Raw genomic sequence first — 27,866 nt, forward strand, 5'->3', positions numbered from 1 at the left:
TGATGAATGATCCAAGATTTTTCTGGCACGCTCACCCTGGGAACCTCCCAGGACCCTGTTGTGCACACAGCAGGCACATGCCTTTTCATGGATGAGGGTGCAGACACTCACCCAAAGCCACAGGTGTGAGCGTGAGCACTGTGTGCAGAGGACACCTGAGGTACAGCATCTCATCTGGCAAGGAGGAGAAAGCAGCTCTCAGAAACAGGGTGCTGGTGAGGGTGCCACCTCCCCAGGCCTGTGGGCTTGTAACACTCCCCTCTTCCATCTTCCTTTCCCCTGGCTGGCCCCTCTCATGGGGTGGGCGGGATGGGGGCAAGGGGCTTCCCTGGAGCTGCACTCTGCATGGGACAGTTGAGAGCAGGGTGGGCGGGGAGGAAGAACACAGTGGGGTGGCCTCTGGAAGAGGGAGGAAGGAACACCCAGGGGAATGCTGACAGATTGACTCTCAGGCTGGTCACCTGAGAGGCAGCCCACCTGCTTACTCACAGGGCAAACGTGCCACCAAGGCAAGTCTCCCTCCTGGGGCCCCAACCCAAGATCCTCCAAGGCTAAATGTGTGCTCTGTCCACTGTAGCTGGCTGCCACCACCTTAGAGGGGCTCACAGTGTCATGGGAGCCACACTTCTATCTCTCACCACTCTCCAACAACAGCCACTCTCACCCATCCAGGCTGTGCTTAGTACTTCCCATCTCCCTTCACTGGGCCAGGACCCCACCCCTCGCGGCTTCCCTGTCCCCATGGTTCATCCTGGGCTTTTAAGGCCCCCACCACCCTCCCAGCCTCCTCCTCCTCTTTGTCATCATCACTGTCAGGCCCTGGGGCCCAGTGCTTGGGTGCAGGATCTCATTCCATCCTCCCTGGTACTCTGCAGGGGTGACTGTTCCCACGGCACACATGACAAAATGGACTCTGAGAAGGGGAGTGACTTGCCTGAGGCCTCTGACCTAGCTCTGCCACCACCTGGACGAGTGACCTTGGCTCAGCCTTTTCTCTCTCTGGCCTTCAGAGTTCCCACCTCTCACAGCACAGGATTGGGCTAGATGTACTCTTAGTGTGCCCCAGCTCTGAGGTCCTGTGGATCTGCTTTCCCCTGTCACATCATCTCTCTGAGCCTCAAGTGTTTCCTCACTGAGTAATAAGGGTAAAAGCATGTACCCAGCACTGCCTGGCCCAGCTCCCATGGGGGCTGGGAGCAGCTGGTATGGCCTGTGCATGAAAGTGGGTAGGAAGTGGGTAAAGCAGTCGGAGAAGGACAGGTGCATGTGCCCCCTTCTCAATCTCCACATGTCTGAGATGGAGGTCCTCTGGAAAGCACCTGAGACTAACACTCCTCCCTGTCCCCCTGAGCCCTGTGACCTCAGGCAAGTCACTCCACCTCTCAGAGCCTAGTCTCCATTTTCTCATCTGCACAGCCAGGGTTACTTACAGTGCTTGCCTCACCGTCTCCAAGATGGTACCGAGCAGTAGAGATTGGAAGGTATCGGAAATCTACTAGCACCAGAAACCTCAGCCTAAACTCAACCATCTTTTCCAGTGAGGAGACGGAAGGCCAGACAGAGGAAATTACTTGTCCGATGTCAAGTTGCCAAGTTCCCCGGGGTTCAATTTTGGATGACTCCATACTGCAAGTGTGCTTTATTTGGAAACTACCATCATAGAAATGATACAAATCTGCAGGACATCGTACACTTCCAACATGACTTTGAACGCTGCTCACACACCCTCACGGTTTCCCGAGGTGCCAGCACTTCAGCTTCCATGTCAGAAAAGGGCTCTCACACCTGAAGGTGACACAACAGTTCCTTGCCAGGCTTCCCGCCTTAGTCTGTGGCTCAACCAATGCAGGCAATTTTCTTTGGAAATAGTTGACGTATCTATGGGTTACAAAGCTCAAGAAATGAAAGCAGTGTACATACCAATCACCACATGAAGGAAGAAAATTACAGAGACTGTGGGGTTACAGTTTAGGAGGGTATGGAACAAAGCAGCTCCCCTACCCTGTCCATGGAAGTCTCGATTTGTACCTGGCCTTTGAAAAACATTAGGCAATTACAGCGTGGTGCTACCTCATGAGCCTCAGGGGAAGAGATATCAGAGACAAGGTCTAGGTGAACGTGGGCCTCCTGACATAGAGAGGGAAGAAATGGAAAGATGTAGTTCTACTACCACTAGCCCATCGCTATTAGCCAGGAATCTGAGATCCCTGAGAGCTGGAGAATCACGTGCCTTGTGGAAGAATAGCAGCTGCATGTGATGCTTTAGCCTGTTTCTGAAGCTGCCTATGAAACTTTGGGGTCCTAGCAACTGGAATGGAGACACAGTGGAGCACCTCTACAATCAGGCCACCATCTCAAATCTCCTCCTCTTGCTTTTTTTCCCCCTTGACCTGAAAAAAAGGGCACAAGGCACAGGGTCAGAATGCAGTGAGGGCAAGGGTAAGTTAAGAGAAAAAAAATCAATGCAGAAGGCCGTTTCCCAGGAGATGGAGTCCAACCATTGTAGTTTCAAATTCTTGTTCTGAAGCACACTTTGTTCATCTGTGTGGTGGCAGGGGTGGGTGGGAGGGGAGGCTGGCCAGAGCCTTCTGCATGGTGCCCACGAGCACAACCTTTGAATGATGATAAGGCCCTGAATGTTTTCATTATCACAGGTCTCTGTTTTGCCTTTTAGCAACTTGAGGAACTCCAAATTGACCTAACAATGGGGTTCTCTTTATCAGCTTTATTGAGGTTTAATTTACAAACAAAATAATGCCCATTGAAGTGTCCAGTTCCATGGACACTGACAAATGCTTCCATCCATGTCACTCCCACTCCAATCAAGGAAGAGAACATTTTCACCACTTAATCGTGTTCCCTTGCACCCCTTCCCAGTGAATCCCTAGCATCCACATCCAGCCTTAGGCCACCAGTGACCTTCTTTCTATATCACCATAGATTAGAATTCTCTTTCCTAGTGTCTGTTATACACATAAACGTGCAGTATGTAATCTTTCGTGCCCGCCTTCTTTTGCTCTGCTTGAATGCTTTGGCTATTCATCCGTGCGGTGACACCATGAATCAGTAGATTAAATCAAAATGGTGGGGCACCTCGGCGGCTCAGTGGGTTAAGCGGTTAAGCGTTTGTCTTCAGCCCAGGTCATGATCTCAGGGTCTTGGAATGGAGCCTGGTTTGGGGCTCCCCATTTAGCGGGAAACCCACTTCTCCCTCTCCCTCTGCCCCTCCCCACGGCTCATCCTCTCTCTAGCTCTCTATCTCAAGCTAATAAATAAAAATTTTAAAAATCAATCAATCACTCAATCAAAATGGCCCCTATTCACAGACAACCTGATTGTCTGTGTTAAAGTCATACAGACATACAAAAATATCCTAGGACTAATAAGCTAATCAATCTAGAGTGCAGGATACAAGATTAAAACACAAAAATCGACCATATTTCTATACACTAGCGAAGAAGAGTTGGAAAATGAAATCTACCACTCAAAAAAGAAAGTCAATTCTTAGATGCGAATCTAACAAATGATGCAGGGTATTTATGTGCTAAAAACAGCAAAACACTGGGGAAAAAAAGAAATAAAGGAATATCCAAATAAATAGAAGAACATGCCATGGTCACAGATTAGAATATTCAACATGATAAGGAAGTCAATTCTGAAATTTATGTCTGGACTTACTATAATTTCAATCAATATCCTGGCAGCAGGATGTGTTGTAGATATAGACAAGCCTATCCTAAAGTTTATATGGAAAGAAAAAACAAACACACGAGCAAAAGGAATAGGCAAAACAAGTATGGGGGAAAAAATAAATGTGGAGGAATCACATTACCTAAGTACAGAAGGTTTCAACAAATGTGTGGAAAAACCTGAATGTCCATCGAAAAGAAAAAGAATCTCACATCTTATAACTCAGGAAAAATAAATCTTAGATATAAATCAAGACTATAAAACTGCAAAACATTTAGAAGGAAACAACAAAATCTTTGACCTGCATTTGAGAAAGATGTTCTATGTAAAACACCACCCACTTTCCCGCCACCTTGTTTTTTATCTGCGAAAAACGCTGTTGAGCGTTTGAGCAGAAAAATCTCAGGCTGGGAGAATGGATTTACAATTACCTAAACAACAGAGAGCATATATCCAGGGTATATGAGGAGCTGTCAAAACTCAACAGCAAGAAAATAATGGAGAACATACTTGAACAGATACCTCAACCAAAAGGATATATAGGTGGCAATTGAGCACATGAATGGATGATCACACTCACTGGCTCTCAGGCAATGCAAATTAAAATGATGGTGAGAAACCAGTATTCCTATATTAAAATTGCTGAAATTGCCACAAAAAAAAAAAAAAAAACAAGCAAGGAAACCACAAACACGTGACAATATCAAATGGTATTGAGGATGGGCAGCAACTGGATTCACCACATGTTACTGGAGGGAACGTAAGGCAACACAACCACTCTGAAAAACAATTTTATTGCTTTTTATGAAGTTAAACATATACTCAGCCATATGGCCCTAGCAATCGCACTCTCAAGTATTTCTCCCGGAGAAGTTTCAACTGGATTTCATACAAAAACCTGTAAATGAGTGTTTGTAGCAGCTCTGTTCCTAATCACTCAAAACTTGAAACAACCCAAGTATCCTGCCAACAAAGTGTATTCTTTCCATACAATTAAATACTATTCAATGGCCAAAAGGAATGAAGCATTGATATAGTCAACAACTTGGATAAAACTCAAAAGCATTCTGCTTAGTGGTAGAAGCCAGTCTCAGAAGGTCACATTTTAAATGATTCCATTTCTATGGCTCTCCTGCTGTGACAAAACTATCATAAAAGAGAGCAAGTCAGTGGTCCCATAGTGAGGTGTAGAGAGAGTATGTGACTACAAAGGGATAGCACCAGGGACTTCAGGGGGGCTATGGAAGCATTCTGAACACATATGGTTATGGTGGCTACAAGAATCCATACATGTGTTCAAATCCCTAGAACCAGATGTCCAAAAGAAGTCCATGTCACGATTTTTAAAATACAATTAAAGAAAGAATGACAAAATAGTTCTTTTCGACCAAAAAAATCATTAGAATTGAACAGCAGTGTACTCCACTATAGAAAATATTGACTACATTCTTTTAGGGTTAAAGAAAACCACCCCAAACGTCAACCCAGATAAACCTGAATGAATGAATAGCTATATAAATGGTAAATACAGCGAGGGTTAATTATTTTACCTTTCAAAACCTTTCTTTAAAAGTTAACTGAATGTTGGGAAGCCTGAGTGGCCCAGTCGGTGAAGCGTCCAGCTCTGGATTTTGGCTCAGGTCATTATCTCAGGCTCCTGAGACTGAGCCCTGCATCAGGCTACATGCTCAGCAGGGAGTCTGCTTGACATTCTCTCTCTCTCTCTCCTTCTCAGCCTTCCCCTTTTCCTGTGTGCCCGTGCTCGCTCTCTCTCTCTCTCTCTCTCTCTCCCTCTCTCAAATCAATAAATAAATCTTTTTTAAAAAGTTAACTCTGTTTACACCACCAATAACAATGCATTGTGGGGGACACAATGTATGTATAAATAAAGTCTATGGAAATAAAAGCAAACAGATGGGAGTGTAGAAATAAAAGCATACTTTGTACATGAAGAAAAATTTTATCATTAAAGGTAAAATGCCTAATTTTTTTATTGGAGTTCAATTTGCCAACATATAGCATAACACCCAGTGCTCATCCTATCAAGTGCCCCCCTCAGTGCCCGTCACCCAGTCACCCCCACCCCCCATCCACCTCCCTTTCCACCACCCCTTGTTCGTTTCCCGGAGTTAGGAGTCTCTCATGTTCTGTCTCCCTTTCTGATATTTCCCACTCATTTTTCTCCTCTCCCCTTTATTCCCTTTCACTATTTTTTATATTCCCCATATAATGTTTGTCCTTCTCCGATTGACTTATGAAATGCCTAATTTTAACTATGTATAATATAATCCCTACAGGAACCACTTGAATGAAAAACAAAAGGAGTAAGTATTAAACCAATATTGAAATATTGTAGATTGAAATTGGGATACAGAAGAATATTTCAAACTAAGAAAAGAGAATGAAAAATACTTCAGTAATACATAAGTTGGTGAGGGAATTGGGTTAAAGAAAGAATCAAAAGAAAAATAAAGGAAAGAAGGAAATAAAAGAAGGAAGGAAGCAAATAAGCAAGCTTGAAAAGAAGAAAGAAAAGAAGAAATAATGCTACTCAAAAAAGATGATGACTTTAAAGCCAATCATGTCTATAATTAAGCTAATTGTACATGTTCTAAACTTTCCCAGTGAAAGGCAGAGATTGCTAGGCAGGAGAGCTGCAAGACACAATATGCCATTGAATGGAAACTCACTTTGGTGTTTTTTCATTATAACAATTTTTTTTATTTAAAGACTTATATAAGAATACTTTATTCCTGTCTCTTATCAATGTTTCTCCCTTATATTTGCCCCTTTCCTCTCCTACTTGGCGAGATTTGGCTTTACCTTCAAGGATCATTTTGTAGTTTCTGTCTACTTGTAGTCTAGTGGTAGCCACCTGGCTAGGGTGAATGCCCACATGGACAGTTGTGCCATTTGCCTTCTCACACTGTACTCATTCAATGTAGATGACATATTTCTTCCTGTGAACCTGGACTACTTTGAAATTTTCTGGCCTTTGCAGTGTCCTGGCACAACCTGTACCTCATCATCCTTTCAGGTGGGCATAGATTAAAGGTTGTACTTCTGTCTCAGCTCTTTAGGAAGAGGGGAAGACATAACCTTCCTGCGAATGTGGGAAGGTGCACTGCAATGTCTTTCATGGTTTTGCTCTGGTCAGAAGTCACAGAGGGATTGAACATCACGTTGGTTGCTGGTGCTTCAGTGATGGCTGCAGAAGGGAAGTGTGAAACTCACTTTAAGATGGAGACAGAGATCGGTTAAATGTAAAAGCATTGAAAAAGAGATACCATGTGAACATAAATTGTAAGAAAACAAGTTATGATAATGGCTAAGTTAAATGTTTGGACCAGGAGTATTACCGATGATACACAGGGACATTTAATAATGATAAAAGCATCAATAATTCAGGAAAGCATAACAATCCTCAGGTACACTGGAAAACAGAACTTTAAATGGCATAAAGTGAAAACTGATAGAACTGAAAAGACATATAGACCAATATATTTAATAGTTGGAAATTTCAGAACTTCTCTTAGATTTTGATATAGCAAATACATAGAAGGTCCAGAAGTATGAAGAAGACTTTAACAACACTACCAGCTAAATCAACTCAATTATAGAACATCCCACCCAGTAGAGTGGAATATGTGTTTTCTTTTTTTAATTTATTTTTTAATTTAATTTAATTTTTTTTGCATTTCTTTTTTAAAACAAGATTTTATTAATTTACTCACGAGACACACACACGCACACACACACACACAGAGAGAGAGAGAGTCAGAGACACAGGCAGAGGGAGAAGCAGGCTCCATGCAGGGAGCCTGACGTGGGACTCGATCCCGGGCTTCCAGGATCACACCCTGGGCTGAAAGCGGCGCTAAACCGCTGAGCCACCGGGGCTGCCCGACGCATTTTCTTGACAAGCAATGAAATGTGCAACAAGCACGAGTCTATCATGGGTTATAAAATAATGCTCCATCAATGAAGAAGGACTGAAATCCATGTAAAGGATGTTCTCTGGGCACAGTGGAGTTAAACAAGCAATCTATAGCAAGAAGATTTCAAGAGAATCCGCAAAACATTGAAATTAACCAACGGACTTCAAAATAACACAGGGCCAGAGACAGGCACTGGGGAAATTTGAAAGTCCTTTGAACTGAAGAGAATTGTATCACATCCTGTAGACTCTTGTATGATTCAGCTAAAGCACCACCTAGAGAGAAAATTGTAGCTTTATGTGTTTATATTAGGAAAGAAGAAAGGTTTAACATCAATAAAATACGAAGCTAAGATGCAACAAAAAGGTGTAAAAAATGAACTGAGAGGAAGTAGAAAGAAGGAAGCAAAAAGATATCAGAAGCTGACGTTCGGGCACCCTGGGTGGCTCAGCGGTTTGACGCCTGCCTTTGGCCCAGGGTCCGATCCTGGAGTCTCCGGATCGAATCCCGCATCAGGCTCCCGGCATGGAGCCTGCTTCTCCCTCTGCCTGTGTCTCTCTCTCTCTCTCTCTCTCTCTCTCTCTCTCTCTCTCTCTCTCATAAATAAACAAATCTTAAAAAAAAAGAAGCTGACGTTCATGTGTGGAACTTAAGAAACAAAAAGATGAACATAAGGGAAAGGAAGGAAAATAAGATAAAAAACAGAGAGGTGGGTAAACCATAAGACACTCTCAACTCTAGAAAACAAACTGAGGGTTGTTGGAGGGGAGGTCGGTGTGGGGATGGGGTAACTGGATGATGGGCCTTAAGGAGGGCACGTAATGTGATGAGCACTGGGTGTTATACCCATCTCATGAATTATTTAACACTACATCTGAAATCGATGATGTACTAAAGGTTGACTAATTGAATTTATATTTAAAAATGCCTTTTCTGGAGAAAAAATGAGTGGGAAATATCAGAAAGGGAGACAGAACATGAAAGACTCCTAACTCTGGGAAACGAACTAGGGGTGGTGGAAGGGGAGGTGGGCGGGGGGTGGAGGTGACTGGGTGACGGGCACTGAGGGGGGCACTTGATGGGATGAGCATTGGGTGTTATTCTTTATGTTGGCAAATTGAATACCAATGAAAAAATAAATTTATAAAAAATAAAAAAGATTCTTACAAAAAAATTAAAATGCCTTTTCTGGTTTATATAAGTATCACATTGCAGCTATCATAAATTACCACATACTTCAGTGACTTGAAACAACACAGGTGTGTTATCTTAGGGCTCTGGAGGTCAGAAGTGTAAAATGGGTCTTACAAGGCCAAAATCAATGTGTCTACGGAGGAGTTATGTTCATCTGAGGACCCTAGGGGAGAATCCGTTCCTTGCCTTTTCTATGCTCTAGAGGCCATCTTAATAGATTACAAATCGATTAATCTGATTATGTTTGAAAGGACTTACATTTTGAGAGAAACCTCATTTTGCCATAAAGAATGTCTTCCATATATTGGGGTTTCAATTTACTAACATTTGTTAAAATTTTTCGTGTCTATGTTCTTGAGGGATATTGATCTGCAGTTATATTTCCTTGTAATGCCTCTGGTTTTGGCACAAGGACACTTCTAGCTTTCACAGGATGAACTGAGAAGTATTCCATCTTCATTTTTTCTGACAGAATTCTGTAAAAGTGGTGCTATTTCTTCCTGAAATAGTTTGTAGAACACACATCAGCGGGGCCAATGGTGCCTGGAGCTTCCTTTGTGAGAAGGTTTTTAGCCACAGATTCTATTTCTTTAAGGGATACAAGTATATTTAAGCATTCTGTATTTCCTTGTATGGACTTTGATAGATTGCATCTTTGAGAGAATTTGTCCATTTTATCTACGTTGGCAATTTTTCGGTAATGAAATTATTCATACTTTCCCTTATTGTTACTTTTGCGGTTCTGCACTCTAAAGTCATGTCCCCTCCACTATTCCTGATACAGGTCATTAGCGTCTTAACTAATTTTTCTTGATTAGTCTATATAGAGTTGTATTGATTGTATTAATTATTTGATTAAGCAGCTGTTGGGGTACACCTGGATGGCTCAGCGGTTGAGCATCTGTCTTCGGCTCAGGGCTTGATCCCGGGGTCTGGGGATCCAGTCCCACATCAGGCTCTCTGCAGGGAGCCTGCTTCTCCCTCTGCCTGTGTCTCTGCCTCTCTGTCTCATGAATACATAAATAAATCTTAAAAAAAGTAAACAGCCATTGGTTTCGTTCCATTTTCCTCTGTGGTTTGTCTTCTATTTCATTGATATCCTTTTTCAAGAAAATGTTTTATTTAAATTTAGTTAACCTATAGTATATTATTAGGTTCAGGGGTAGCATTTAGTGACTCATCAGTTGCATATAACACCCAGTGCTCCTTACATCAAGTATCCTCCATACAGTGTATCAGAAAGGAACAAACTACCAACAACATACACAATGCTTGGGAATATCAGAAGCATTACATGGAAGACTGGAAACACTATTCTGCATGCTGTCTGTTTCGTTTGGCATATAATTCTTGAGAAGTTAAAACTCAAACGAGACAAGGGAGCTAGGTGGTTGCCCAGGGCTGGAGGTGGAGCAAGGAGAATGACTTGAAAGGCACAGGAGAGCCCGTTGGAGGACACTTGAAATGTTCTCTATCTTGATATTGGTGATAGTTACACACACGTTTCAATCTGTCAAAACCCATCAAACCGTACACTTACGGTTCATTGTCCACTGAGTTTATTGAACGTAATATATGTCTCAACAAAACAAAAAATAAACAGAACGGATATTGTACATATAAAAAATAAAAATATCTGAAAGCAAGAACTGTGTTGGGTATGTTTTTAACACTTGGTGAGGAGAGATTAGTGCACTCGACGATGGATCAGATAAAAATATCCGGAACAAAATGTAGAGAGAAAACACGTTGGAAAATACAGAATGGGTAGGAAGAGAATCAGCAGATGCAGAGGCGAACGGACATGTAACATATTTTAATTGGAGTTAAGTGAAGGGATGATAGAGAAAAGTGCCTAAGCAATATTTGAACTGATAAGGGCCTGGTGTTTCCAAACTGATGAATAACATCTTGCTCAAGACTCAAGGAAGACTAGAATCCCAAGCAAGATAATTCTAAAGGAAAGAGCTTTTAAACTTACATTGTCAAACCAAACCAAACCAAACCAAAACAAACCAAACCAAACCGAAAACAACAACAACAACAACAAAGAAAGGCAAACAAGAAGAACATCATGAAAGCAACCAGGGTAAATGGTTGCTTCAAAGCTGGACAAATGGGAGTGACAATTGACTTTCAAGGAAGTCCAGAAGTCTGTACAGTGATATATTCAAAGTACTGAAAGAATATAATGGCCCACTTAGGGTTATATAACCAGGAAAAATACCACCCAAGAAGAAAGGGAAATAAAGATACTTTCAGACAAACAAAACAATGAATGTTTCATATTCCTGTTTTATTACCCAGTGATCATGCCTCTTGGTAATTACCCAAGTGAGTCGAAACCATTTGTCCACTCTAAAACCTGCACACAAAAATTTATAGCAGCTTTATTCATGATTGCTAAAACTTGAATGAAATAATTACAGCATGGTGACTATAGCTCATAATAATGCATCGTATACTTGAAATTTGCCGAGAGAGTACATACCAAGTGTTCTCACCGCAAAAAAAAAAAAAAAAAAAGTAGCTGCATTAATTGGTTTGATCATGGTAGTCGTTCCATTGTGTAGATCAAAACCTTACGTTGCCCCACCTAAACGTATACAATTATTACTTGTCAACCATACCTCGTTAGAGCTCGAACAAAAGATGACCTGTAATAGGTAAGTGGATAAACTGTGCTACATCCATGTAATGCAGTATTATTCAGCGATAGCGAGAAAAGAGTTACCGAGTTGCAGACACATTCAGGAACCTAAAAGCATGTTGCCACATGGAAAAAGACAACCTGGAAAGGCTACCGACTGTATGATTCCAGCAAGCACATATGCTATTCTGGAAAAGGCAAGACTGTGGAAACCCTAAAAAGATCAATGGTTGCCAGGCTTTGGGAGGAGTGAAGGAAGGAAGGAAGGATAAATGGAGCAAAAGAGAGCCGTAGGACAGTGAAAGTATTCTCTATGTTACAGTAATGATGGACTCGTCGTTACACACTTGTCAAAAGTACAACACAGAGAATTAACTGGGGTGTAAACTATAGACTTTAATAATCATGAATCAATATTGATTGGTTCATCAGTTGTAACAGATGGACCGCAGTAATACAAGATGTCAGTGATAGGGGAATCCAAGGGCAGGGTGCAGGTGGTGGGGAGGAGTATGCAGGAACTCTCTATACTTTCCAAACAATTCTGTATAAGCACAACACTGAGGCAAATGTTAAAATCTATTAATTTAAATTAGAAAGGGATGTTTCACCAGCACCACCACTCTTAAGGAAATACGTAAGTGTATTCTTTAAGCAGAAAGAGAACGACCCCTGATCAAACTTAAAGATGAGGAAGTAATGAAGCTGGTTTTAGAAAATGACACTAAAAAGGATAATGTCTTTTGAGGTTAAAACCACGTGTGGTTGCATTTGTCTGTCTACGAGCGATTAAATTGGCAGCAGGAACATTAAAGTAAGGAGAGAGTAAATGTGCGCTAAGTGTTCTAAGGTAGTTACTTTTTCTGTGATGACATGAAAAGGTCAATTTATATTAGACGCTGAGAAGTTAAAAATGCATGTAGTAGTCTCCAAATAACCGCTAAAAGAACAATTAAAAAGCAAATATCTATCAAGGTGATAGAGGTGGAAAATAGACGCATTTTTAAATTAATCCAAAAGAAGGCAAAAACTAAGAGATAAATGAGCATAAACAAGCAGGAGAAATAGAAGATACTAAGATGTTAGATTTAAACCTGAATGTGTCAATAATCACTATAGAGGTAAATACTCCAATTAGAAGACAAAGATTAATAGTCTGGATGCAGAGGATGAGGAGGAGGAAAAAGAGGAGGATGAAGGACGGGTAAGGAGGAGAAGAAGACGGAAACCAACCTTATGGTGCTTACAAAAATGTACTTCAAGTATAGCTATACAAAAAATTCAACGTTACAAATTAGAAAAACATATACCTTAAAATATTAAGAAAGACAAGCTGGTGTAGCTTGATTTACATCAGAAACAATGGCCTTTTAGGCAAAGAAGCATTACAATAGGTAAAAATGGATGCCTAATAATCATAACAGGCATAACTCACCAGAGATATAAAAGTTATGAGCCTGTTTGCACTGAACAACAGTCTCATAATATAACACAAACCTTGGCAGAGCTGCGAGGACATATATGTGAATCCATAAGCATGATGGGAGGTTTTAAAACAATTTTCTCACTACCGACAGAATGTTCTGATAAAAAATTACAAAGATATAAAAGATTTGAAAAATACAATGAACACTCACACAGTGAGAACGGTGAAAATTAACAAGACAAATGTTGGAGAGGACGTGAAGAAAGGAGAACCCTCTTGCACTGTTGGTGGGAATGTGAACTGGTGCAGCCACTCTGGAAAACTGTGTGGAGGTTCCTCAAAGAGTTAAAAATAGACCTGCCCTACGACCCAGCAATTGCACTGCTGGGGATTTACCCCAAAGATACAGATGCGGTGAAAAGCTGAGACACGTGCAACCCAATGTTTATGGCAGCAATGTCCACAATAGCCAAACTGTGGAAGGGGCCTCGGTGTCCATTGACAGTTGAATGGATAAAGAAGATGTGGTCTATATATACAATGGACTATTCCTCAGCCATTAGAAATGACAAATACCCACCATTTGCTTCGACGTGGATGGAACTGGAGGGTATTATGCTGAGTGAAGTAAGAAGTCAATCGGAGAAGGACAGTCATTATATGGTTTCACTCATACAGGGAATATAAAAAATGGTGAAAGGAATTATAGGGGAAAGGAGAGAAAATGAGTGGGAAAAATCAGAGAGGGTGACAGAACATAAGAGACTCCTAACCCTGGGAAACGAACAAGGGGTAGTGGAAAGGGAGGTGGGTGGGTGAGGGGATGGGGTGACTGGGTGATGGGCACTGAGGGGGGCACCTGAAGGGATGAGCACTGGGTGTTATACTATATGTTGGCAAATTGAACTCCAATAAAAAAAATACATAAAAAATATAATGAACAAACTTGGCAATATGCATGTATGTTTTTATTGTTTTTAAATTTTAATTCCAGTATAGTTGATATACAGTCTTTATTTGTTTCAGGTGTACAATATAGTGATTCCACATTTCTGTACATTACTCAGTGCTCACCATGATAATTGTACTCTCTAGTCCCCACCACCTATTTTGATCATCCCCTCATCAAACTCCACTCTGGTAACCATCAATCTGTTCTCTATAGTTAGGAGTCTGTTCCTTGGTTTCTCTCTCTCGCTCCCTCTCTCTCTCTCTCTCTCTCCCTCTTTTCCCTTTACTCCTTTGTTTCCGTTGCTCCTTTGCTGCTTCCATAATTAGGCAATTGTAAGTAATGCTGCAATAAATATAGGTTTATAACCCATAAAACTGTGGGTCAAATATCCCTTTGAATTTAGTGTTCTTGTATATTTTGTGTCACTACCTAGTAATCTGATTGCTGGATCATATGGTAGTTCTACTTTTAACTTTCTGAGCAACCCTTTACTGTCTTCTACAGCAACTGTAGCAGTTTGCATTTCCATCCAGTTACCCGTTCTCCACAACCTCGTCAACACCTGTTGTTTCTTGTGTTGGTGATTTTAGCCATTCTGAGAGGTGTGCGGTGTGATCTCATTGTACTTTTGATTGGCATTTCTCCGATGATCAGTGATGTAGAACATCTTTTCATGTATCTGTTGGCCATCTGGATGTCTTCTTTGGAGAAATATCTGTGCATGTCTTCTGCCCATTCTTAAGTTGGATTTTTAAATTTGCTTTTTTAAGGATTTTATTTATTTATTTATTTATTTATTTATTTATTTATTTATTTATGAGAGATACAGAGAGAGAGAGAGAGAGAGAGGCAGAGACACAGGCAGAGGGAGAAGCAGGCTCCATGCAGGGAGCCCGACATGGGACTCGATCCCGGGTCTCAGGGATCACACCCTGGGCCGAAGGCGGCGCTAAACCGCTGAGCCACCAGGGCTGCCCTTAAATTTGGTTTTTAGGTATTGATTTGTACAAGTTCTTCATAGATCTTGGATATTAACCCAGTATCATTGGATATATCATTTGCAAATATTCTCTCCCATTCAATAGGTTGCCTTTTAGTTTTGTTGATTGCTTCCTTCGCTGTACAGAAGCATTTTTAAAAGTTTATTTATTCATGAGACAGAGAGACAGAGAGAGAGAGAGAGAGAGAGAGAGAGAGGCAGAGACGTAGGCAGAGGGAGAAGCAGGCTCCATGCAAGGAGCCCGATGTGGGACCGATCCCGGGACTCCAGGATCACGCCCTGAGCTGAAGGCGGACGCTTAACCACTGAGCCACCCAGGTGTCCCTCTACAGAAGCTTTTTATTTTGATGTAGTCCCGACAGTATATTTTTGCTTTTCTTTCCCTTGTCTTGGGAGACGTATCTAGAAAAATGATGCTGTGATTGATGTTACAGAAATTACTACGTGTGCTCCCTTGTAGCATTTTTATGGTTTCAGGTCTCTCATTTAGATCTTTAAATCCATTTTGAGTTTCTTTTTGTGTATGGTGTAAGACAGCAGTCCCGTTCCATTCATTTGCATGTAGCTATCCAATTTTCCCAACAGTCTTTGTTGAAGAGACTGTCTTTTCCCCCGTTGTATACTCGCACCCTTTTTGTCATACCTTAATTGACCATATAGCTGTGCATTAATTTCTGCACTCTCTATTGTGTTCCACTGACTATGTGTCTAGTTTTGGGGCAGTACCATACTGCTTTTGATTACTACTGCTCTGTAATAGAACTTGAATTCTAGAACTGTGATACTGCCAGTTTAGTTTTTCTTTCTCAAGATTGCTTTAGCTCCCTGTGGTCCTTTGTGGTTCCATATAAATTTTTAGGATTTTTTTTTGTTCCAGTTCTGTGAAAAGAGCTGTAGTTGTTTTGATGGGGATTGCATTAGATCCGTAGATTGCTTTGGGTTGCATAGACATTTTAATAATATTTGTTCTTCCAATCTGTGAGGATGGAATGTTTTTCCATTTCTTTGTGTCCTCTTCACGTTCTTTCATCAATGTTTTGTAGTTTTCAGAGTACAGGTCTTTCACCTTTTTGGTTAAGTTTATTCCTGGGTATTTTGTTCTTCTTGGCGCAATTGTAAATGGGATGGTTTTCTCAACTTCTCTTTCTGCTGCTTCATTATTAGTGTATAGAAAGGCAACAGAGGGACGCCTGGGTGGCTCACTGGTTAAGAGTCTGACTTCGGCTCAGGGCGTGATCTCGGGGTCCTGGGTTCAAGTCCTGCATCGGGCTCCCCACAGGGAACCTGCTTCTCCCTCTGCCTATGTCTCTGCCTCTCTCTCTCTCTCTCTGTCTTTCATGAATAAATAAATACAATCTTAAAGAAAAGAAATGCAACAGATTTCTGTACATTCATCTTGTACCCTGTGACTACTGAATTTGTTTATTAGTTCTATTTGTTTCTTGGTGGAGTCTTTTGTTTTTTTTCGTTTGTTTGTTTTTTTTTTTTCACTGAATGAATGATTTATTGAATGAGCACTCTTTCAATTAGTTAACATTTGTTTGTTTTTTTTTTAAAGTTAATTTATTTTTTATTGGTGTTCAATTTACTAACATACAGAATAACCCCCAGTGCCCGTCACCCATTCACTCATTTGCCATAAATTATATCATGTCATCCATCTACAAATGTGAAAGTTTTAGTTCTTCCTTTCAGATTTGGATGACTTTTATTCCTTTTTGTTGTCTGATTGCTGTGGCTAGGACTTCCAGTACTGTGTTGAATAAAACTGATGAGAGTGGACATTCTTGTCTTGTTCCTGACGTGAAGGGAAAGGCTTTCAGTATTTCTCCATTGAGTATTGAATATTGATGTTGACTGTGGGTTTTTCATATAAGCCCTTTATTGTGTTGAGGTATGTTCCTTCTGCACCTACTTTGTTGAGGGTATTTATCATGAATGGATGTTGCACTTTGTCAAGTGTTTTTTATGGTTTTAAACTTTCTCTTATTAGTTTGATGTATCGTGTTGAATGATTTGCAAATGGTGGACCGTTTTTGCATCCTGAGAATATATCCCACTTGATTGTGGTGAATGATTTTCTTATTGTATTGTTAGGTTTGGTTTGCTAGTATTTTGTTAAGGATTTTTGCATCTATGTTAATCAGAGGTATTCATTCTCTTTTGTTGTCGTGTCTTTGTTTGGCTTTGGTATCAGGGTAATGTAATGCTGGTCTCATTGAACGAATGCATTTATATTGGTGCACTCGACAACTGCAGGATACATGGGCTTTTAAGTGCTATTTATATTTATCAAAACTGACTACACGTTGACCATAATGCGCATCTTAGCAAATTTTGAGACAATGAAATAATAAGGAGTAGTGTCTCTGACTACCATGCCATTAGGTTTTAAGCTAATAACCAGTGATAGCTAGAAAATCACCCATGTGCTTTTTATTAAGAAATATCCTTCCTTAGAGGATATTTAACTCAGAGCTCAAAGAAGAAAGTGTTAATGAAATTTTAGGAAAAGATGGCATCCCGCAAGGAAGGCACCGGCTCTGCTGCCCCTTCTTCCAGCTCCACCACCGGCCAGGTGGGGAAAGGCAAAGGCAAAGGCGGGTCCAGAGATTCTGCCGTGAAACAAGGGCAGATAGATGGCTTGGTGGTATTAAAAATAATCGAACATTATCAAGAAGAGGGACAAGCAACCGAAGTGGTTCAAGAAGTGCTTTTGGGCTTGGTTGTAGAAGATTGACTTGAAATTACCAACTGCTTCCCTTTCCCCCAGCACACAGAAGATGATGCTGATTTTGATGAAGTCCAGTATCAGGTGGAAATGATGTGCAGCCTTTGCCATGTCAACATCAATCACCTCCACGTGGGCTGGTACCAGTCCACATACTATGGTTTGTTCGTCACCTGAGCACTCCTGGATTCTCAGTTCAGTTACCAGCATGCCATTGAAGAATCTGTCGTTCTCATTTACAATCCCATAAAAGCTGCCCAAGGGTCTCTCTCGCTGAAAGCATACAGACTGACTCCTAAACTAATGGAAGTTTGTGAAGAGAAGGATTTTTCTCCTGAAGCATTGAAAAAGGGAAATATCACCTTTGAGCACACGTTTGAAGAAGTGCCGATTGGAATTAAAAATTCACATCTGATCAACGTCCTATTGTGGGAGCTTGAGAAGAAGTCAGCTGTAGCAGATAAACATGAATTGCTCAGTCTTGCTAGCAGCAATCATTTGGGGAAGAATCTACAGTTGCTGATGGACAGAGTGGATGAAATGAGCCAAGATATAGTTAAATATAACACATACATGAGGAACACGAGTAAACAACAGCAGCAGAAACGTCAGTATCAGCAGCCTCGCCGGCAGGAGAATATGCAGCACCAGAGTCAAAGAGAAGCCCCACTGCCTGAGGAGGATCTGTCCAAACTTTTCAAACCACCCCAGCCTCCTGCCAGGATGGATTCTCTACTCATTGCAGGCCAGATTAACACTTACTGCCAGAACATCAAGGAGTTCACTGCCCAAAACTTAGGCAAACTCTTCATGGCCCAGGCTCTTCAGGAATACAACAACTGAGAAAAGGAAGTTCCCAGAAAAGGAGTTAACGTGGACTCTTGAGATCACATTGGGGCGACCCTTGGAAGAAATACATTTGCGTATTGAAAAGTCTTTCTAGCTAACAATAAGATAAAAATAAAACAAAAAATTTAAATACATATATTTTAACTGTGTATTATGAAAATTTGTAGGATACTGCTTTAATGTATATACTCCAAAAAGAAAGGCATAAAAAAAATAAATATAACCTGCATGTCTATTTCAGTAATTTAATAGAATGGCAGACTAAAGTCAAAGAAAGCAGGTGAAATGAAATAAGGATAAGAGCATTAATACATTAAAGATAAAACAAAATAGCCAAGGTTGGTTCTTCAGAAGGACAGCACAATTGACCATCACCTTTGTGGGCCTGAAGGTAAAAGAGAGAAGTTATCTAAAAAACAATGTCTGGAACAAATGAAGAGACATAGCTACGGACAATAAGGATATTACAAGATCATTAGTCAAAATCATGAGCAGCTGTATGTAAATAAATCTGAAGGTTTAGATACAATGTGCAAACTTCAAGAAAACACAAATGACACAAAAACAACAAACCATCCTCTGAATGCTTCTAAATACTAAATACGTGGAATCTGAAGAAAACAGCAACAAACAATTTCCATATTCTGATGACCCCACCAATTAAATCTACAAAACTTTTAGGAAGAAATAATGGCAATCTTGCATACCAGCCAGAAAATGGGAAAAAAGAGGAATCACCTCTCATTTCATTCTATGAGGCCTAAACATTATAAGAACATTATAAGAAATGAAATGCACAGGCCAATCCTCCACAAAAGCATAGAAGGAAAAATCACGAATAAAACACTAACAAAACAAATCCCGTTATATGTTTTAAAAGGCTAATATATCAGAAGAAAGTCAAGACAGTTCTACAAATGGAGTGGTTGAGCACTTGAAAAATAGATGTATTTCACAGAATTAATATATTAAGAAAAATTCGTTACATTCCCTGCAGATGCAGAAGAAAATATGTCATGAATTTGAGTTTTAAAAACTAAACACCCAACAATGTGGAGAAAGCGAACCCTTGTGCACTGTTGGTGGGAATGTAAACTGGTACAGGAACTTTGGAAAATAGTATGGAAGTTCCTCAAAAAGTTAAAAATAGAACTGCCCTAGGATCTAGCAGTTCCGATTCTGAGTTTATATCGGAAGAAAGTAAAAGCACTATCTCTAAGAGATATCTGCACCCCGGTGTTTATTCCAGCATTATGCACAATAGCCAAAACTTGAAAATAACCTAGGTGTCTATCAACAGATGAATGGATAAAAAAGGTTTTATAGTGGGGCATTATTCAGTCATAAACACGAGGAAAATCCTGCCACCTGTGACAACATGGAAGGCCCTTGAGGGCATTCTGCTAAGTGAAATAAGTCAAACAGGCAAAGACAAATACTGTATGATCTCACTTATATGTGGAATCTAAAACAACGCCATCATAGAAACAGACAGTAGAAGGTGCTTGCCAAGGGCTAGGGGGTGGGGGATGTGGGGAGATGTTGGTCAAGGGAGGCAGACTCTCAGTTATAAGATGAAAAAGTTCTGGAGTACTAATGTTCAGCATGGTGATTATAGTTAACAATAGTGTTACATGTATTTGAAAGTCGCTAAAAACCAATATCTTAAATATTCTCACCAAACTATTATAATTATGTACTGTGAAGGAGTTATTAACTGACTTTATTGTAGTGATCATTTCACATATATGTGAGTGTGTGTGTATCCAATCATCATGCTGTTTAAATTTACAAATGTTATATGCCAAATATATATACCAATAATGTTGGAAATATTTTAAAAAGTAAAAATACATTTATGATAAAACCTCTAAGCAAACTAGCAATAAAAGAGAACTCTCTTAAACCAATCAGGAAAAAAAACAACAGAAAAAAAAACCAAACCAATCAGAATATTTTGAAAAGCCTACAAAAACAGGAGCAGCTGGGTGGCTCAGTTTAGCTTAGTTTAGCTTCTGACTCTTGGTTTTGGCTCAGGTCATGATCTCACAGGTTGTGAGATCAAGCCTGGCCTTGGGCTCCCTGTTCAGAGGGGAGTCTGCCTGAAGTTTCTCTCCCTCTGTCCCTCCCCCCACTCATAAGTGCTCTCTCTCTCTCTCTCTCTCTCTCTCTCTCTAATAAATAAGTCTTTTTTAAAAAAAAAAACTTGAAAATATAAAAGCCTACCAAAACCATTGCACTTAATCATGAAATATTTAAAGTCATCCCTCTGAGACCATGAAGAAGACCAGGTTATCCCTGGTATACCATAAGGAAAGAAAAAGTAATAAAAATGATCCAGGCAGTACAGCCCTAAATGCATACACATGTGAATCAAAGGACATGCATATGAATGTTGTCCACAGTAATATTTTTAATACTCCAGGACTGGAAACTACTGAAATGTCCATCAGAAACAGATTGTACAAAAAATCGTGGTATATTTACACACGTTGAAATATTATTCAGCAATGAATATCCAGGAACTCAGTTAACAAACTACAAAAGAATGAAGAGTAGTAAGTGAAAAATATAATGTTGCCAAAAGAAAGCTAGATTACAAGAACATGTACTATAATGATTGTATTTATCACTTGCAATGAAGTTCACAAATAGGCAAAATTCCAATGTTAAAAGTCGAAATACTGGTTAGACTTGCTGAGGTGGCACATAGCAATGACTAGGTAGAGGCATAAGGCTGATTTTTGGTTGCTGGCAATGCCAGATCTCTTGACCTGGATTGTAGCTACTCAGATATTTGTGATATAATAATTTACTGAGTGGTACATTTATGATTCATGCAATTCCGTTTTGGTGTTGTATTCCACTGAAAAGTTAGAGAAACATATTCTAATAAGGAGAGTCCCAGGAGTGTACATAAAGAATCGATTCTTTGGTGATTTGTATATTCTCTGACCACCATGCCATTAAACTGTAAATTAATAACCCAAATCATTAGAAAAATCCCTCATATGTTTGTAAAGAAAGAAATATCTTCCTGAATACCCAGCGCTCTAAGAAGAAATCACGTTGAAATTTGAAACTATTTTGAACTGACTAGTATGAAAACTCGAGAGTCTTGTGCCTGCTATAATTATTGAATCTCTCCTCCTGTGATGGTTCGATTTCTCAGGGAAGGATCTCCTGCATCTATGGGAAAAGGCAAGATGCCAGCAGTTTGTACAAGTTGGGAATGAAGCTAGGAATTAAACTGTTATGTAGCTTTTTTACTTAAATCCCTATATTGGGTTTGGAGGCCTGCCTTCACCTGAGGCTGAGATCTTAAAGTCCATTAATCATCCATTTATCCCCTTCAGAGAGTAAGTGTTTCCTCAAGCTCCCAAGGGTTTGGGGAAAGCAATTTTCCCCGCCAGAGGTTGCCGAGAGGGGTTCTGGGTGTCTATCTGTGTCTTATCTATACTTTAGAGCCATCATGTAATTTACAACCCCTACCATTACCCCTAAAGTGCAGGGGAACATGCCACTGCCAATCTCACAAACTACTGAAGGTCTGGTGAGGAGGATTAAAGACCATTGCTTTGGACTTTTCGTCACTGGTGGGTTAGGATTAAATGCTCTTGAGTCAGTTAAGTCAGACATCACTCATCTGTCTGCTTTCCACCTTCTCATACTTTATAATTATTGTCTCCTCACCCATCCTGTTTGTCCTTGTGGGGTTAGGTGTCTAACGAAGAGGATATAGCCAGGAGTACCGAAGGAAGAATCAACAGAAGAACAAAGAATGAGAAGGAGAATGGATGAAGGACATGAACAGAGGTGCCTGGAGGCACTTGGAAACAGGAGCAAGCGTCCAGTGACACGATAAAACAGCTCCTCACCCTGTTTCGGTGCATGTGTTAGATCCCAAGGAGTGGGCATGCAGTTGGACTTCATGTTCACACCTTGGGTAGTAGAGGGCAGGATCGCTAGGTCTTGTCATGAGAGTTCCATCCCGCTGCAAACGATGGAAGAGGATAGTTGTCCTCAACATTAAGGGGAAGACAGTTACCTAAAGAGGCAATAAGAAAACACTGGAGGGCAGAACACCAAATGCCAGTGACATTCCCTCCACTGAACCCACCATGGAAATTAGTTCCCCTATCGTTCATAGTCATAGCTCCTTGTCATTTAATTACATATCACTTATCATAATTTGCAATGTAACAATGATGCCTTTGTGATTCATTTTATGACGCACTGCCCTACCAGGCTGAAAGCTCAATATGCATGGCCATATTAGCCGATCATAATTGGATGAATTAATTCTTAGTCACTCCATAAGCAGCTGGGTAGGGGCAGGGGAGAGTGGGTGCGAGGAAGAACAGAGAGAAGGAGGAGGGAAAGAGAGGACAGAACAAAGGGGGACCAAAATGAAAAACTAAGGAGGGAGAGACTGAGATGAGGGATAGAGGAAGATGCAATGAGGAGAAACCGAAAAACAATGCAGGGAGGAGTGAGAAAAGGAAGAGGATAATGAATTCTGTGGGCCTGCAGTATGCTGCAGAGAAATGTGCATTTCCTTGTGTGTGTGTGTGTGTGTGTGTGTGTGTGCGTGCATGCACCTGCGTGTTTTCTGTGTAATAATAATTACAGGGCTGGGCTCAACCTACCTGTAGAAATTGTGAATTCTTTCAAATATGAGTGCGTTGCTCAAATCTCTTCCCCTGAGGGCCTTTATGTCAGGACCACCTCTGCTTTTCTCCCACAGTCCAATGCATCACTCAGCTTCAGTTCCCATGGTAACCAAGCTATCTGTTTCCTGTCATGTCTAGGGACTAAGAATGAGACAAAGAGAAAGGCAGAGAAATGTGTCTTCCACTGAGGTACACAAGCCCCTATTCAGGGATTTAAAAGCACAGTCTAAAAAAATTAAAATAAAAAAAAAACAATAAAAGCACAGTCTATTTAGTTCCATCTTGCCCTGTGCCCATGCCTGGTGGAGGAGGACAGAAATTGTAGAGAGGTCCAATATGAACCCAGAATTTCTACCTCTCCATAATGTACCCACATGGTTGGAAGACCTGGACTCCCTTGCCCCTTAGCCACCTTCTCACCAATAATTTGTTGTACCCCCAAACCATGCCCATGAAACCCAGGATTCCTGCCCCATAACCTGCTCCTCCTCGTCCTACCCTGTAGCCTCTATCACATTATGGGTGGTGGGGGTTCCAGTAGCCCCATTTTCTGACATGAGCCTCAGTTCTGGCCAGATTTCAAAAGTACTGCTTCCAGAAAAGGTCTTTGATCCACAGTGACTCCACGAGTCACTCAGGACAGACAACTTCCTCCTCTCCTCTTTAGCCTGGGAGACCTCTACCCAGACCATGAGACCAGTTATTAAAACTCCTACTTCCTGCTCCACCTCCCCTGTTCCACTAAGGGCCTTGGAGAGACTCAGAGGAGGGAGGTCTCTGCCAGGCTCCCAATTTTGGAATACAGCAAAAGTACTGAAGCGCCCCTTCCCTCTCCCCTTATCCAGTGTAGCCAACTTCTTCCTTTGCATTTTCTCCCCATTTCTGAGGCTGGGCAAGCATGGTGCCAGGCAGGACATGAGGCTTCCCGGTGCACCAATTTGTGAGGAGAGACAGCACCAAATGTGAGGGCATGTCCCATCTGCCCCTCCCTTCTCTCCCAGTTTTGTAGATATCTCTGGAAGTCCATTTGTCCAGCCTCACTCTCTTTTCCTGGGTTGCAGCTGGGCACCATTTCCCATGTACTGGAATCCCTTCCCTGTACTGGAAGTCCAAAAAATCTGAGGAATCTCATCCCCACTCCTATTGAATAACCCACACTGGACAGAACCCAAAGCCTTGCCCATTCTCCTGATCTCAGGGTCTCTTTGAGTCACCCAAGTTATGTTTGTAAGAGGAGTTTGCTTCAAGCCCACTGCCAGTATCCACCTGCCAGCCACTTCTCTATGTGTCAAAACCCTCTCAGGGGATCACAGATTAGATTGGATGCTGGTCTCCGTCTGGATGTCCAGGAGGAGATTCCCTTGGAGTAGGACGAAAGTGGAACAGTAATGCAATGCTTTGCCTGATGCCCTTCTCCTGAAATCCCCCCAAACACCACTCTAGACTTTATGAGAGCAGTAGATCTTACTGTCAGGTAAAAGGTAAGTAGAGGAACTAGAGGCAATTATAATATGGAACAAAACTACTGGGAAATGATGGCTAAATATCAATGTTCTTAGAGCCCATAGAAAATCACCCATCACCTTCTTCTCCACAAAAAGTTATGCCTTCTGGGGATATTCCACTCTGGTTTGATTCCTGTTCCTAGCTTTTCTTCTGTCTTGAGGACTGCCCTTTTCTCTCCCCATCCCCTGCCCTCAAGGAAGAGAAAGTCCCCTCCATTCTCTCCTTCATTGTAGGGATTTGGCCTTTTCTTAACAATGGGATCTTTCCACATCTCCAACCCCCAACTCTGAACATACAAACACACCAAGGCACTCACACGCATGCCCTAGATCTAGCAGTGGCACACAGTAATCCCTAACCAATACACTTCTCAACATTTAAATTTGTCAGTCTACATTAACCTCCAGTACTGAGTCTGGATCTCATGGACTTCAAACCTCATTCCCTCATCCTCTGGCCATTACTGGTTTGCTAATATTCTCATTCTCAATTTGGCCATACATACAAGGATGTAAGTATCAGCATGTCTTTAAGTAAGAGTATGAAGCCTGAGGCAGGTAGGTCATAATTATAACAAGGCTAGATCTCCAGTTGATCTAATCCTTATTCTGACCCTTTAAAAGATCTAACTCCTGCAGGTAATCACTGTTTCTCTTGCATCCTCATGTTCTTTTGCTCTAGTGGTTATTCCCATCAGCATACAATCATGCTCCATTCTACTCCATTTTAAACAAATACCTTTCCTTGATTACACTTCCCTACCAATTATTGGTCCACATACCTGCTACCCTTTACAGCAAAGCCTCTATCATAAATTGTCTAATTGGGCTGTCTCCACTTCTCCCCTCTCCCTCCAACAAGTCTTGCATCCCCCTCTGCCCTCTAAACTTCTTTTTTCGTGCTCTTCAACAACCAGCATGATGTGACATCATAGTATCATTGCTGTGCTTCTGTTTAACTTCTTAGTAACATTAAACATGCTGCCTGCTTCCTCTTCCTTGATATCTCTTGAATTTCATGAAACCACTCTCTTCTGGTTTTCTTCCTTCCTGCGTGGATCCTATCCTTTGACTTAGTTAAGGGCTCCTCTTCCTCTAAACATCTATACAGGTTGACACGCTCTAGGCTGGTGCTCTGTATCCTCCTTTCTTCCTTTTGTACATTTTCTAAGTTACTTTTAATCAACTTATATGCCTTAAATATATACAGCTATTCGTATGTCAATCACATCTCACTAATGTGGCTTAAAAATAAAATAGAACATATTTCTTTTCCCCTTATGACTGCAAACACACACCTGCCAACCTCTGTATGAATCAGGGTGTGATTATGATAGAAAAAGGCTCAAGTTTGTTCAATCGAAAATAAATCTTTTTGAGAAGAAATCACAAGGGAATTTACAAAATATTCTGAACTGAATCAAAGTTAAATTTGTGGGACACATCTTAAATCAATCATCTTCTGCCTTAAGAAATGAAAAAGAAAAAAGAACAGAAAATCAAATCCATGGTAGATAGAAGAATGAAATGCTTAAAATAACAGTGAAGAGCATCAAAACAAAAATAAAAAACTCTAGAAAGTCAACAAATTCAAAAAGTCATTCTTTAAAAATATTAGGCAGGTTTATATAGCCCGAGACATACAAGATCAAGAAAAAGAGAGAAAGTCTCAAAATCATAAGAAATGCAGAATTGGACATCACTATAGGCTCTGTAGGAATTTAAAAGAATGTAAAATATACCATAAAAACTGGTAACAACAATTTGGAACATTTAGGTGGAAAGGACAAAACTCCTTGAAACAATACAAACTTACCAAACTGACATATGGCAAAACAGGCTATGCACATGGTCCCACATAGAGCTTACAATCCAAACTTTCCAAATAGCACACTCCATCCCAGTCAGTTTCACCAGTGTATTCTCTTAAACATTTAAGGAGGACATTATGCCATTTCTACACAAATTTTTCCAGAAAATTGATTAAAAGTGAAAATGTCCCAAGTCCTTTTATGAGGCCAGTGTGAACTGGATAAAATGTTAAGTTGCTTAAACATTTACAGATCTGGTAATGTAATGTATCTCAACAGAATAAAAACAAAATGATATGGTGTTATGAATAGAAAGAAAAGAAGCTTTTGACAGAATTTAACACACATATATGATAAAAATTCTCAGAAAATTGGGAAGAGAAGGAAACTTCCTCAACCTGTGAAGGATAGCAGTGAAAAACTTCCGTGTAACATTATACTCAAATATAAAAGGCTAAGTGTTCACCCCATAGGATCAGGGGCAACCCCTCCCTTATTTAACGATGTACCAGAGATCCTCATCAGTGCTAGAAGACAAGAAAATAAAATAAAAATCATAAATATTGGCAAAGAAGAAGTCAAAATGTGATTTTCTAGATAACATGATTTTTTTTCATGGAAAAACATGTTCAGCCTACAAAAACTTGCTCCAAATAACAAGTATGTTTAATAAGGTTGCAGGCAGGTATTAAGGAGGGCAGTTGTTGTGATGAGCACTGTGTATTTTGTGTAAGCAATGAATCACTGAATTCTAGTCCTGAAATCAATATTGCACTGTATGTTAACTAACAAAATTTAAATTAAAAAGCAAGGTTGCAGGTAAGTCATTTAAAAAAATCAGCTGTCTCTATATATTGATCATTACCAATTGGAAGTGCAGTTTAAAAAATAATACGGTTATAATTCCAAATATCTAAGAATAAATCTAGCAAAAGTGTACAATATTCCTACACCAAAACTACAAAATATCACAAAGAGAAAGCTTAAGAGAACTAAATAAATGCAAAAAGGCTAAAAAACAAAAAGTTTTAATCGCAGTGTAGTTAACGTCCAGTGTTCTATCATTTTCAGGTGCACGATGTAGTGATTCAACAATGCCATATATTGCACGGTGCTCATCAAGGTAAATGTGCTCTTAATCCCCTTCACCTGTTTTACCTACCCATCCCCCACCCACCTCCCCTCTGGTAACTCTCTGTTCTCTATGGTTAAGAGTATGTGTTTTGGTTTGTTTCTTTTTTAAAAAATACTCAAGTTATATGTCATTTCTCCCCTGATTGATCTACAGATTCATTTTGACTGCTATGAAAACTGCAGCAGACTTTTAAAACTAATTTACAAATTGACTAAAAACGTATGTAGAAAAACCAAGTATCGGAATTGTCAACACATTCTTGAGGAAGACAGGTTATGTTACCCTACGTCAGGACTTGCTATAAAGTTACAG

General features: G+C 40.5%; 1 long non-coding RNA gene and 2 pseudogenes across 1 annotated transcript; 1 reads left to right on the forward strand and 2 right to left on the reverse strand.

Annotated features, from left to right (window-relative positions):
- Positions 1-1,624: 1,624 nt before the first annotated feature.
- Positions 1,625-23,951, reverse strand: LOC144307564 (uncharacterized). Its single transcript, XR_013374399.1, has 3 exons — positions 23,080-23,951; positions 22,309-22,478; positions 1,625-2,390 (listed from the first exon to the last, which is right to left on the reverse strand). It is a non-coding gene; the product is annotated as an uncharacterized LOC144307564 (long non-coding RNA).
- LOC144308261 (large ribosomal subunit protein uL24 pseudogene) lies at positions 6,377-6,869 on the reverse strand (annotated as a pseudogene).
- On the forward strand, positions 17,366-18,515 carry LOC144307563 (eukaryotic translation initiation factor 3 subunit H pseudogene; annotated as a pseudogene).
- Positions 23,952-27,866: the final 3,915 nt, after the last annotated feature.

The sequence above is a fragment of the Canis aureus genome, chromosome X (genome assembly GCF_053574225.1).
Source record: "Canis aureus isolate CA01 chromosome X, VMU_Caureus_v.1.0, whole genome shotgun sequence".
NCBI lineage: Eukaryota > Metazoa > Chordata > Mammalia > Carnivora > Canidae > Canis > Canis aureus.